The 14,654-nt window shown below is 44.7% G+C and overlaps 1 long non-coding RNA gene across 1 annotated transcript; it reads left to right on the top strand.

Moving 5' to 3' along the window:
• The first annotated feature begins 377 nt into the window (after nt 1-377).
• On the top strand, nt 378-13,509 carry LOC121445786. The gene is made up of 3 exons (XR_005974006.1): nt 378-505; nt 845-955; nt 9,987-13,509. It is a non-coding gene; the product is annotated as an uncharacterized LOC121445786 (long non-coding RNA).
• Nucleotides 13,510-14,654: the final 1,145 nt, after the last annotated feature.

The raw sequence follows: 14,654 nt of genomic DNA, 5'->3' as shown, positions 1-14,654 counted from the left end.
TATCTCAAAGGAGCTTCACAAGTTTTGAGGACTATTGCTCTTAAATTTTCTAAAAGTGACTGATCTATGAAAGTCATTTTAAAAATGTGTCCTCCGATAAAAGAGAGAGAAGAAAATCAGCCTGGCCCAGCAGCTTGCAGCTTGCTTGTGTGTCAGAAGCACTATAGGAGTTGCTCAGAGTCCCTGATTCACTGTCCTGTAGGCTCCAAGGGCTGGCATCCCTGAATAAACATGGGAGGAATTTATTTGCATAGATTTGGCCTCAGATGGGGAGAGGGCAGACTTGACTCAAATGTCAAGGGACCCCAGGTGTGTCTGAGGAAGGCAAATGGTTGTGGCTTGTATTTCTATTTACCACGTTTCCTCTTTTGGTATAGCTCCAACCCCAGCCCCTAGGCAGAGCTCTCCCTCTAAATCATCAGCATCCCACGCCAGTGATCCGACCGCAGATGACATCTTTGAAGAAGGCTTTGAAAGTCCCAGCAAGAGTGAAGAACAAGAGGCTGTAAGTAATCCACTGATTGCCCTACTTTCCTTTAACATTAAATTTTCCCTATAGTATATGAGGATGCCAACATAAAAGAGAATGCAAGCTCAGAGCGGGTGTCCGAACGGCCTCCCAAAGAACTTTGCTGTATGCCCAGATGCATCTCAGCCAGAAACACTGACCTTTTGTTAAGTCATTAGGAGCTCTCGCATCTGGGAGGTGGCATCCTCCGGCGGAAGTTTCAGCCCTCCTTTAAATTAACTGGTTGCCTGTGCCGCGTGAATATAATCTTAGTTGCCTTATGTTTTCACTTGTTGAAGAGAGAGGAAAAAACAGTGTTATCTTCTTGTGTTCTAGCCTGATGGATCACAGGCGTCCTCCACCAGTGATCCATTTGGGGAGCCCAGTGGTGATCCCAGTGGTGATAATATAAGTCCACAAGACGGTAGCTAGATAGCGCAGGTCTGGGTAGGTATCCGTCCTTTTTTAATCTCCTTCACCTGCAAGGTTTTCCCTCTTGCTTGCTGTGTACCGCTGATGTCATATTCCAGTGTCTGTGCTTTGTCTGCTTGCCTGTGCTGTATTATAGTGTCCATACCATCTCCCGTCGTCTGTGCCTTTTCCTAATGCCTGCGTTGTTTATCATGCCTATTACTATATTGCCAGTATTTCTCCCCTCAACCCTTGCCTGAGCCATCTCACCAATTACCAGTGTTTGAACGATCCTCCCTTTGCCTCATTTCAACTTTGCATTTTGCTTTTTTACGTGGATGAATGACCTTTGACATACACCAAAAGGTAGGGTTGGAGGGAATGTGGCAAATAGTTTTATTGTTTAATTAATGATGCATCTGAATTGGTGATGGTGATAGAATGAGGGACCCAGTCAACACTACCTAATGTGCACTGAGTTTCTAAAAACATTGGCCCTCTGGGATGGGCACATCATTCTCTCTCTCTCTCTCTCTCTCTCTCTCTCTCTCTCTCTCTCTCTCTCTCTCACACACACACACACACACACACACAAATACACACGACAATTTTTCAGTGAGCGGCGCCCCAGACGCCTTACTCTTTTAAGCGAAATGTCACTGCATTTGCCTACATGCCACGGCTCTAAAGAGGTCACTAATCAAACGCACCAAGAAGCCAGACTGTGCAACAAAAACAAGCCATGCTTGAAATAAGATTGATCAAGATGTGCAGTTATAGGAGCCCTTCCCATCTAGCCGAGAGGGGCTCTGTACCCCTTTCCAGTGTGTCAGTGAAATTAGAGGCCCAAAGACATGGAATTGTCACTCTGGAGACTCTGCTCTTGGCAGCTCTGCTGCAGCCTGTTCTTTACCACCAAACCACTGCACATTCAGCAGCAGCTAATTGGAGAGAGGCATCCTTGCATTCCCTAGAAGTGCCTTTTGGAACTCAACCTTCAGTACCTCTGATTCTATCAAAATAAAGAAGACCCGATGAAGCTAACCTTCTCAGGAGACAAAAGTATACCTTGTTCCTTAGACATAATTTCTCAGGCCAGCTTGGATGAACGTGTCAAACTTTCAGACATCTTCTTGGTTTTTCACAAACATGGAGGACCACAAAGCCAAACTCAAAGATTCCTTTTGCCCTGAGCAGCAGCAGCATGGCCACTCTCATGGTGAGCAGCTTTCACTGCACGGCACTGGGTTCTGTGGCCACGGCAGAGTTATCCATAGTGCACACCTAGTGCATACCTAGTGCACACACTGGTCCTGTGGACAGTAATTGAAAGCTAATCCAGGGTTTTGAAAGTCTATTTTTTTAATAGGCTTTGTATGATTAGAGAATCTAGCACACTATATGTGTTGTCACATTTTATATCAGTAAAATGTAACAATATGCCATACCATACAAAACCCAAATACCCATCTAAAAAGCCAATCTTTCACAATCACAAAGGGAATTGATCTCTTGAAGGCAAAGTCAGTGCTTTAGGAATGAGAAATGTTAGGGATTATAAGAAGATTCCTTAAGGTGATTCCAAGGAAGTTTTGGAGTCTTCATATGCTCAAAGTTGCTTTGTCATAAGCTCAACGTTGCTTTAGAAAATTTGATCAATGAACTAGAGGTGATGAGATCCATTCATCACGATGGTGGCAAACATTGTCCTAGAACTGAAGTATTTGGACTTACACCCTTGGCAGGTCAACATCTCAAGCACTCATCTTCACGAGCTTGTTTGGCTTGAAGCACTTACACAAGCTCAACCGTTTCCCACAAGGCCTTGGTTCGCGCCTCCTTTGATGTTCCATCTGGCTCCGCCCATGGCTGGGTTGTAGTCACCGCATGGTGCTGTGCCAAGAGCTCAGGATTTGGAACTTGAGTTCAAATCTTAGCCACATAAAAGTGGAAGATCTTGGGCTAGAGGCATTCTTTCATTTCTGCTTATGTTTCATCCACTAGCAGAGGGTTATATTACCCTTGATATTAACTAATATGCCATAAGTCCAATCTGTGGCATAAAGTCAGACCATGCGAATTCAGCCTAAAATTTAGTCCTCTTTGGGGATTAATGTTGTCAGAGTTCAGAACCTGGATTCTTCCTTCTTATCTGTGTCATCTTGATCAGGATTCACGACCTCTCTTTTCATCTGAAAAATAGGGATAAAAGTAATACCTATCTTATAGGACATTTGGGTGAAGTCATGAGGTGATGTATATGGAGTTCTCAATCCAGTGTCTAGCAATAGATTGTCTGAAAGCAACCATCATTAGCACCTCTGCCACCCTAGCCATCACTAGCACCCCTGCCACCTCCTCACTGTCACCACCATCACCACCGTCACAATGTCACTTTCACCACCACCTCCACCATCACCACCATCACTAATAGTACCATTACCACCATAACTGCTAGCTTATCCATCACCGTATCACTAGCAGTACATATCAACATCAGCACCACTGCCATCACTACAATCATTCCACCATTATGACCATTCTTTTCACCTCCAACACCCCTTCACTACCACCCTCCTCAGCATTCCCATCAACGTCCCAACTATGGCCATCACTATTGCCCCTATCACCATCTGTATCACCAGAATCAATATGGTATGAATTCAATAGGTGTTGGTGCTCTATAGTCTTAGATTTTATGCATTTAGCCCCATGTTGAATGAAGCCCATATCTAGGGAGTTTTGCTTGATACTTTCTGTTTTTAGATAACTTTCTGTATGTCCCATAATGGATTAAAGCAGAGGGAGGGAGGTGAGGCCTTTCTAGTGTCCCATAATCAGAATAACTTCTGTTTGAGCCCCATAGGCCACCTCTCCCTGCCCTCCCCTGAAAAAAGCAATCTTGGGTTCCTATGGAAATCCTATTAAGATCCTCTCAGCTTTGAGGAGCTAGATTATACTTTATGATGGCATGTAAGTTCAGCCTGGCTGTTTTACCGTTCCCTATCAGAAGCTGTGCAGTGGGGTTAATGCCCACCTTGCAGACAGGTCCCCTCTGTCACTCATGGGGAAACACGTGTGACTCTTTGCATCCCTCCATCAGTGTCAAAATAACATAAGCCAAATGTGATCTTTCTGGCCCCAGCCCCTTTACTCATAACCAACTGGAAATTTACTGACTGTAATTTCTTAGTGCTTTTGCAGACACTTGGAAAAGGGATTATGCAGAGATAGTTATGTCCCTGGCTTTATTTCCCCCTCTGCTGTCATGCAGCTGGAAAGCAAAGTCCCTATCCCTCTTATCACTCCTGCAGCCACAATCTCCAGCTGGTTTTTTATTAGAAATAGCCACCCAGTTCTGAGTAAGCAAGGATGACAACTGTTGATAAGTTAAAGCCATATCGCTCTAGAATAAGAGGAAACACACAGACTCAATCCCCACAGGTGGAAACTTCAGGGACAGTACCAAACGTTTCTGTTTTAGCAATAAAGAAAAATATCTTTCAATTATTTCACTTTCTCCCTTACTTTTCCATCTGGGAGAATCACGTATCTTTGAAAGACTGAGTCAAGAGGGGCAAAAAGAGAAAGGGGGAGGGGAGGGAAAAGAGAGAGAAGAAGGAGAGAGAGAAAGAGAGAGAGAGAGAGAGAGAGAGAGAGAAAACCAAAATAATATTATAATGGCTGGTGTGGGGATGGCAGGTAATTTGTACTTCAGTGATGTGTTGCTGGAGCAATTTTAAGGGCAAAATGTAAGCCTTTGAAGGAATGAAAGAAAAATGAAAACATTTATTTGGTTAAATGGCTAAGTAAATAAACTGCCTATCAGACTTTCCCAGCTGTCAAGTCAAAGTAGCATCTGTCACAATGGGAATCGTTTGGTCTGTCTCCCTTTGTAACAATAGAGACCGCCATTAATAATAAGTCGCTGTCACTTTTTTAATACTGATCTCCGTAGTGGGAACCCAAGGCGTATGAAGTATTACCTGATAGATTCCTAGTGTTCAGGGAAAGATAAAGATGAGCTTCAAATGCTTTGGGAGAGTGGATATTTGGGTTTTGATTTTAGTTTTGAGTGGCTTGTTGTTTGTTTGTTTTTGGTAAATAAAAGAGAGGAAGAACAGAAGGCCAAAGTCGAAATGAGGCTGAGAAACAAGTGGCCTTAGGCAAACTTGCCTCTCCTCACATGGAGATGGGCAAGTAACATAGCAGTGCCCTGTCTAGACTTCCAAGGATCACGTGACATGAGTATGGCATGAACATGATCCTCAGAACCCACATATAAAGCCAGGCATGGTGGCAAGCACCTGCAGTCCCAGTGTGAGGAGGTGGGGACAGAGAGGTCCTCGGGACTCAACGGCCAGACACCAGCCTAATCACTGAAAACCAAGTCCCGGCGAGAGACCCTGTCTCAAACAATAAGGTGAATGGCCCAGAAAGAAGAACCCCCAAGATTGATCTCTGACCTCCACACAGACCATACATGCACATATCTACATGAACCCACACATGCATGGGAGGTGATTTAGAAAATCTCAAAGTAAAATACGTGTATTTGGTATTATTATCACCCTTCCAAAAATTTTTTTTATTGAACTTTGTAGCTTAGTACAGCCTCAGCATCTTAGTGCAAGGACTGCACTGACACTCCGCCAACCTAGCGTTATTCATTCCCTTTTAAAATAGAACTGAGCAAGAGAACCTCAGAAATAACGCGCTTGTTCATTTGTTCAAATTTGGTATTTGTTAGATGTACAAGTTAGAAGCAAGTCTAACCTACGTTTGTGAAGTGGGCAGGCCCACTTCTCAGGCCATCACAGAGTGACATTCTTTGATGTTCCCAGCTGGAAAACATTTGAAGTAGGAAAAATTACCAGGGTCTGGCTAAAGGCAGTTTCTGCTGGAAGGGAGAGCCAGACCAGTTGCCAAGAGGTATTTAAAGGTGAAGTAGGCTGGAGATGAGACTGAGGGGCATGGGGATACAGAGGGGAAGATGAGCTAGATTCTGAGATGCAGAACTAAAAGATAACAATTGTTCTGTAGAGCGCAGAGTCACTTGCTTAAGCAGGAAATAAGCAAGTATACACTGGGACCAGCTACTCTTGAGGTCCTCAATGGATCGTCAGGTAGAGAAGACAATAGGATGCTGGACATACCTCTGGAAGTCAAAGGTCAAATCAGGGTAGGCATGAAGGTTTCACCATGGTCTTCAGCCATTGGGGTGATGGATACAAGAATATGCTGCCCATGTAGACACAAGGTCAGGAGACTGTATTGTGTGTGTTGTGCAGGCTGCACACACCAACATAGCATCTCTGTGTTTGTGAGCAGAAAGTAGCAAAGACAAGGCATAATGAGCAGAGGTGGCTGGATCCTCCTCTGTGAACAAAACCAGGCAGTTTTCCAGAATCGGCCAGTGGACTGAAGTTTGCTTGCCCATGATGGAGATCACACCCAGTGTTCCTGGAATCACTTAATCGGAGCAATTATCGTGCTTCTCATCTACTCCTACTGAATTATATTTAAAGACTAATGACACTACTTAATTTTTATTCCTGCTTCACAAATTTGACGAGAAAGAAAAAGAGGTACTTGCTAAAATTCTAGGCTGGGGCTGAAGTCTGCGCTGGGACTCAGTGCAGACCAAGTGAGTGAGCACCACTTCTGCAGGATCAGGTACCTGGCTTTCAGCAACAGCCTGACTTCACAAAGGCAAGATGGCTTGACTTCTGACCTTCCGTCTCCTCTGCCAAACAGTTGCCAAAGGTTCATGCAGCTATAACATCTTAGGACTTGGAAAAAACAGGTCTCACATAATGTCTCCCAACAGCTCACCCTTTCCAGGCAAATTTCATTCTCAGAAGACAGAATCCCTAAATCATGGCAACTTCTTTAAAAAGACTTTTAAAAGACTGGAATGCTGAAAAGAGGGTGAGGTCTCCATGCCCTTGCCAGAGCCAGGCTAGAAATTTCTGGATCAAATGGTTTCCTAGCCCCAACAAGGAAGGTAAAGCGATTGCCAAAACGAACAATGCATCACATTGTGAGACTTTGGGGGCTATCTGCTGCTTGGGGTTTTCCACACCACTGCTCCCCTTCATTAGTGGGGATAATTGAGAGCTGATGGCAGTTGTTACCAGTGTTGTGATGGGTATCTGCAGCTCGATTCCGGCAAGCAGGGGCTGCGTGAATATTTATCCGGGCTGCAGAAAGTTAATGCCGCGCGGCATTAATTACCCTGTCTGAGCCTGCTGTCATCTTCTGGTTTTAGGTGTCATTCTTAGCTGGATAAATTGGTTTCCAAAATAGGAATAGAGCAAATTGTAGGGTGAGATCAAGGCAGCTCTCTTTCTAGGAGGACCCAGAGAGAATGGAGTGAGTGAGGAAGGTCTCACAGGAAGCATTGAGGTAAATGGTGTGAGAAAATGCTCCTTCCTTGTTTGTTGTTCATAAGAAATTTTTATTCCGTTCTTGTTTACTACAGTACACCCCATCCCTAGAAAACTTACATACTCATGCACACACACATACAGAGAGAGAGAGAGAGACAGAGAGAGAGGAGACAGAGAGAGGAGACAGAGAGAGAGAACAGAAAGCTTCCATCTAATCTAACAGCAGATAGTAGAAGTAGTTCAGCTATTGGAAGGAAATGGATTAGGACTTAATAGTTCATCCTGCCACAGATTCTGATAAATTCAGCCTTTGGAAAAAAAATAAAGCCAAATTGAAATGTGTTGAAGACAAGAAAATCAAAATATCAAAGATATTAGAAATCATGTCCTAGTCATACACTAATTCGCCAGACATCCCCCTACCCCATCACTACAGTGAGGACCTACTATGTCACATTTCTATGTGTAAAAGCCAATAGGGATGCTCAGTAAGGCCCCGGGGAAGGATGGAGCCCTTCCTGTAGTCAGGCACCCCAGCAGATGGCATTGACTTAGCTCTCTGTTTCCTTCAGCAGGATGAATTCCATGGGTGGAGCATGGAGTGTGGGGAGCAAACCGTTTTGCTCTATGGCAGCACAGGGTGACTAGATGGGCAGAAAAGGCTCCTTCTCCCAAGGGAGCAGACCTCTAGCCAGTCCCGGAGGGGAGCACATGAAGGGTAGTGAAGTTCCCGAGTGGTTCCTCCGCGCTCACGTGACACTGGGGAAGCACAGAAGCGCTGTGCTGCTCTGTGGATCCTTCATCTCTAAAGCGATGGGTCAGACAGTGTTCATCCTCTAGGCCATTCCCAGGGTACCACAGGGAGCAAACGCGGGATGCGTCACACAGAGGAGGCAGCACAATGACCTTGAGACTGTTCTCTTCTCCCAGCTTCATTTTTTGAGTGCTTTTATTCTCATTCTTTGAGAATTTTACACATAAATATGATGAGTTTTGATCAACTCCACCCCTTCCCGTTTGCTCCACTCCAGTTCCTCTCCCATCTCCCTCACCAGTATCTTTTTCCAACGTCATGGTTTTGTTTTGTTTTGTTTTGTTCACTCAGCAGTGCCAGTATGTGCCTGGGTGTAGAACCATCTACTGGAGCTTGGGTAGCCTCTCGGGGGCTGCATCCTTGAAGAACACTGACTCTTTAGTTCCCGGCAGCTAGCTAACAGCTGCTAATAGCTCCTCAGCTTGGGGGTGAGACTGTGTGCCCACCTCCCCGCTCCATGCTGGTATTTTGTCTGGCTTAAGCTTGCGCAAGTCTTGTGTACGCTGCCACAACCAGTGTGAGTTCATATGTGCAACTGCCTGTTGTGTCCTGAAAATACTGCTTCCTCGTAGCCGCCCACCACTTCCAGCTCTTAGATCCTTCCGCCCTTTCTTCCGAGATGGTCCCTGAGCTCTGGGAGGAGGGGTTTTGGTGTAGGTGTCCCGTTTAGAGCTGAGCATTCCACAGTCTCTTATGCTCCGCACGCGCACATGAACTGTGAACTGAAGTCTTTTTGTCTCCAAAATGAGGACAAAGGAGTCTGCTTGCCGGACTGTTAGGTAGATGAAGGTAAGACCCGGGGGCGGTTCACAGACTCTCAGCTCTCTGCAGACAGGAGAACTTCTGCCTTATTTCCTCTTTGCCTTTTTCTCTTCTCTGCTTTCTTCCAGTATTACCAAGTATTATGCTAGGTACTTTCTGTGAGTTATCTACTTCTCTCAAGACCTTGTAGAATTAAACAATACTATTCCCATGGTATAGTTGGAGAAACTGAGGCACAAAAGGTATCAGTATCTTTCCCACTGCACAGAACATAGTGAGCTCACTCTACTATGCTGTGCTATTATTACCCTAATGGGGAATCAGCTTCAAAATCAAAGCTAGGCCTGCTTCTAGGAACTGAGGAGGTTGCTCAGCCTTTAAAGTGTGCCACACAAACATAAGTTTGATCCCTTATGCCCATGTTAAAACCAAAGCATGGCCGGGTGGTGGTGGTCCACGCCTTTAATCCCAGCACTCGGGAGACAGAGGCAGGCGGATCTCTGTGAGTTTGAGGCCAGCGTGGTCTCCAGAGTGAGTTCCAGCACAGGCTCCAAAACTATGGAGAAATAAAAAAAACAAATGCAGTCACATACACTTGTAATCCCAGAGTTGGGAGGTGGAGAAGAGCGGGGCTGAGGTTCTCTGGCCGTTCAATTTATTCTGGTCTACGAGGTGAGTTCCAGGCCGATGATAAACCCTATCTCAAAAACAAGGTATACAGGGCCTACTGAATGAAATTCAAGGTTGACTCTGGGCCTGCACTATATACCCACATGCATTAGACACATGTGCACTTGTATAAAAACAGCAAAACTGTGCACACACACACACAAACACACACATGCACACACACACACAAACACACACATGCACACACACACACAAACACACACGCACACTAAACTCTGGATGTGTTCTTAGGGGAAGCTGAAACCGTTGCCAAAATGAAAAGCACCATGCTGAGACAATACAAAAATAACCTAAGGTCATTCATCCGCAGCTGTCCCTTTTCTGGTTTACCCCAAGCCCTCCTTCCTAAAGCCGTCTCGCAAGGCTGGTGTGAGCGAGGCAGGCCTGACTGTTGTGCCTCTGTCCGCAGGAGCCAGAGCCTCTCTATGCGCAGATCAACAGACCTAAGAAATAGCATCAATGCGAGCTCATGGTGGGTGCTTCGAGACTGGCATGGGAATCAGCGGTGCCACAGGCTCTCTTGTGCTCTCACCTCACCTCATCCCACAGAGAAACTCACAGTCGCCCCGTGAAAACTGTCTGAAGAGAGAACAGAGTGGTTTTTGGCAACCATCAGCAGATACCTATGGCAGCACAAAAAAAAAAAAAAAAAAAAGCAAAATAAAACACAACACCCCCACAAAGATATTTTCAAAATAAATAAAAAAAAAAATAAAACCCAACATTGATCACCAGTCAAGCTGATGCTTAACCAAGAAATACCTTGAGCTCTCTCAGCTGGGCCTGAAATGCCCCGGATGTGAAACCATTATTGTGCTTTTATTTCGCTACCTGTTGACCACTGTAGAGACCACAGATGTGTACTGGCGGGCGTCAGAGAATTGCAACGAGGTTGGCACTAACTCCTTTTAGGCCAAAGCAAGGGATCCTCTGTGACCACAGTGTCATCTTCCATATGCCTTCTGGCTGTGGCAATGTGCGTGGCATCTCTCCACAGGGCCTGGTCTGCCATGCTGTGTCCCCTGTCCTCCTCTTGTCATGTTTGAGAAATAATGAGTGTACAAATTTTTGTATTGCTTTTGACTTTTTTTTTTTTAGAAAGGGGTGAAGTCTACGTGGGGGAGGGAAAGCCTCTTATGAAGTGAATTCACTTGAAATCACAAGGCAAAACAAGTGGTTGGTTCTTCATTATACACAAGAATGTTGCCAAAACAACCCTTTAGTTGTCCTGCATCCCGATGAAGAAAGCCAGCTTCTGGATGGAACCTTCGTTCTGGGGGTAACAAAGGACATCGCATCCCCTTGATGAGAAAGATGGAAAATGCATCCAGTTCCCCTGAGAAGCTGTGGACTCTTGAGTACAATAAAATGATCTCTTTATTTTTCTGATACTTCGCTGCTGTGATGCTGTGCAGACAAGTGTCTTCTCCATGCGCCATTTTCAAAGAAAAGTCATTTGCCAAATAATTCTGGTACAATTCTGGTAATATGGTTTTGGATCTTAGAAACCAGCTTTCTCATGGTGACATTCAACGTAACAAACTGACGCTGTGCTCAAATGGTTCATCTCTATCTCTTTTTGTACATCAGAAAATTCAAATGGGATTTTCTTTTTTTTTATTTTCTAACTGGAAAAGGAAAACCTTACCATTAAACTCTTTAACTGTTGAAGGGAAATGGCTTTAAGGAGTTCTGATGATGTAAATATGTCAATGAAGATGCTTTTAATAATACCATTACACTGTAGAGAAGGTAGCAGAAGGAGTGTAAGGTGCAAAAAAGGAAACATGATGGGTGGGGCCCCCTCTCCAGTTTTTCTGGGATGACTTGTAGGAAGTTAAGGTTCAGAGACAGGCAGAAGTCTTGGGCCAATCAGCAGCTAGTAAACAGGAGGGGACAGGACTTCAGAGCCAACTTTTCTTAACTTCCCTTAAGCCCAAGGGAAGAGAAAGGAGGCTCCCATAGGAAGGTTTCAGATTCCATAAAGCACCCACCTCTCGGCTCCCACTTCCGCTCCCATCAGTTCCCTGGACAGATCGTACGTGAAACAGAAGGAGTCAATTCCTGATTTTACACTTATGGGACAAAAGTCTACTGTCAGTTCATATGTCTAGAACACAACGTTCATAAAGAATCTATATATTTTTACCCTATAGAGAATTGTTATACAGGTCAAATATGTTTTCCTGATGTTCCTATGCAGTTACATGTTGGATTTGGTGGTTTGACGTAAAGAAGGAAACCCTCAAGAGTCATGTGATTGGATCTGGGAGTAATTATTAATTTGAAAAGTCAGATTTACCTTGATATGATTCATTAACATTGGCCTGTATGCTTTGGCTTCTTCCTAGCAATAGGAACTAAAATGATTTTGAAGATGTTCTTAAAGTGACTCTCCACATAAGAATCACAAAGTAATGTCAAGCTAATTGTTATTATTTAGAGCCGACATTTTACATTGGAATAAATGAACCACATGTCTATTAGCGAATCTATGTCGATGCTACCCTACTGTATTATGTCCCAAGAGCTTGAGAAACGGGAAGAGTTGTTCACTGACTGCCTTCTGGAGCTGCTTCCTGTTGCTACAGGGCTCCTCCCACAATGTATATCCATGCTGTGATGAGGCGCCCCTCTCATGCAAAGCAGAAATAGGAAGGAATAATGGCCGAGAATTGTCCTGAAAGCCGTTCTGCTTCCCTGAAGTGTTGGCAAGATGGGTGGTTGCCACAGGAGACAGCTTCGGTGGCTCTGGCGTCATGGTGCCAAGTCTTCATGAGTGGTGCTGTCGTCTCCCTCATGGTAGCTGTCTGGGTTTGTCCATCAGTGTCACACCCTTATCCCTGCTCCTCGGGTTACTGTGACATGAAGCCAACTCTGACTGGGGTTGCCATTCCAGGTATACCATCTGCAGCCAGTGTCTCAGCAGGTGGTGACAGCCCGGCCGATGGTCACCCCTCCCTGAGCATGACTGGATTGTAACTAGATCCGAGCTGAAGGAAGATGCCCAGCTGACACGCTAAAGTGAGGAGGAGAAGGTCGAGATTTTTTAACTGCCTTCTGCACTTTCATTGGCAGAATACCGATTGTTCCCCCCAGGCATTTGGTGAGTTCAGAACCACTGTCCCCCCTACTCCAGGAATATAGTGACGTGTCCAAGCAGGAGCTGAGGTACCAATGCTGAAAGAGTTTGGGGAGTCTGCACAGTTCTGGTTAGGCCGATGGAAAGATTTGTGTGTTTGACTCACTTCCTCATCCTCTCCTAAGCACTGAATTTGTCACTTTAAATTTTGAAACCAGGGAAACGCCACCTGTCAGTCTGTCCCCAGTCCCCATAGCTCCTCGGTCTCTCCATGCCGCAAGACATTTTTGATAACTTGTGTTCATCCTAGCGTCTTCAGCAACCCCATCATGTGATGTACCGGGCACCTTCCTTTAAGACAATGTTTACTCCGTGGGTTCGGTTCCTTTCAACTTCTGCATTCTGACACATATTTTTTTAATAAAGATGAGAAAGAGAAAAATGACTGTCGCAGTACGTTTCTAGACCTGCTTAACCTTTACCTCACATGACAGTCCGTTCACATATATGGACACATTATTTTTAACTTTATGTACAGTGCATTCAACAGAACAGCAAAATTTTTAGAAATTTTCCATTAATTTCTGTAACACGCCATGTAAAACGGTTACAAATAAACATGTTTGAGAACAACAGCTTAGCCTGGTCTTATTCCACAGGTTTCCAGCAGCCAGTCAGACAAGGGATTAGACGAGGAACTGGTGGCTGGCATTCAGTTTCCACCACACCAGAAAACAACCTCGGTTTCCCTGGCTCTGAGCTGGAAAGAGCAAGCCTCACTGATGGTCCATGGTCAGGCCTCACTGGGATGCTTTGGTTTGTTTGTATCCATAGAAACTGACATCGTTGGGAAAATAGGCTAGAAAGAGAGACGTGTGGTATCTGGACCACAGGTAGTGTGGAGCAAAGTTGAGGAAGTCTACATAAAGTGTGGACTAGCTAACTGTGGCTAATGACTGCCATGAGATGTCTGCCTTCATCAAAAGTCATTTGCTCTAAGGATCTTAAAGAAGGAAGCATTTAGTGTCTTTCATGTTTTCCACATGTACACATTTTTAGAAAAATCTGAGTCTGGGGAAAGGGAAAATTTATATTAAAGAACCAAAAACATTTACATATTAATGTGGTGTGTGTGTGTGTGTGTGTGGTGTGTTTATCTTTTTCTAACTAAATCAGTTTACATATCCAAGAATGAACCAGATTTCAGTTAGGTGATTGAGATGCCAAGCCCCACTTCTGTCTAACAGTGGTTGTGTTAATGACTGCATAAACACAAACCTTCAATCTGGCCTTGTTACACTGAAGGGATTAGACAGATGTTATCACTGATTTTGAGAACAGGAGAGAAATGGCGTCGATTTCAGCAAAGTAAATTTGGAGCAGACAGAGAAGCAGCTCCCATATGGATGGAAGAACTCAAAGGTGCTTCCCTTGGTGCCGGTGCCCACGTACATCCAAGCCACTGGTGTGCCCTAATGGATGCTGAGTGCTTTGTGTGTGTTGCCTCCGTTTCTGCCCCAAACAGTCCAGAGTGGGCCCACATCATGACCAAAGCCTTAGGCAAAGAAACTAAGAAACGGGGAAATCACCGCTGCCTAGTGAAAATGGCAGCCCAGAGAGTTTGAATTCGGAGTCTCTCTGCTTAAAGCCGATGTCTGTTTTAAAACAAGTTGGAGAGTGACTGTTTTAATAACCTTCCACAGGGCTGTGGAAAACCGCTGGCTTCCATGTCCCCCTATAAACAAACCTCTGGTTGAGCTGTGGTAGTAAGTTTGAATTCTAAACTTCTCTAGGTTAAAGTCAAAACAAAAGACTATCAGTTGTGCCTTTCTGAAGTTGTTGAACAAGCACTTGCTTCTTTACTTTGCACCTTAGAAGAGGTGGATGTGCAAAGTGTGGGGGGTGGAGGGTGAGCATCAACCTTTCTGCCCAACCCGTTCAAAGTGAACTGAAACCAAACCCTGGGGATTCACTTCGCAAGCCTAAGTGAATCTT

This window comes from Microtus oregoni, unplaced genomic scaffold (genome assembly GCF_018167655.1).
Source record: "Microtus oregoni isolate MIOR12 unplaced genomic scaffold, Mior012 000636F_ref0000439, whole genome shotgun sequence".
NCBI lineage: Eukaryota > Metazoa > Chordata > Mammalia > Rodentia > Cricetidae > Microtus > Microtus oregoni.
Note: the sequence above shows the minus strand (reverse complement) of the source record. Positions and strands in the feature narration are given on the sequence as shown.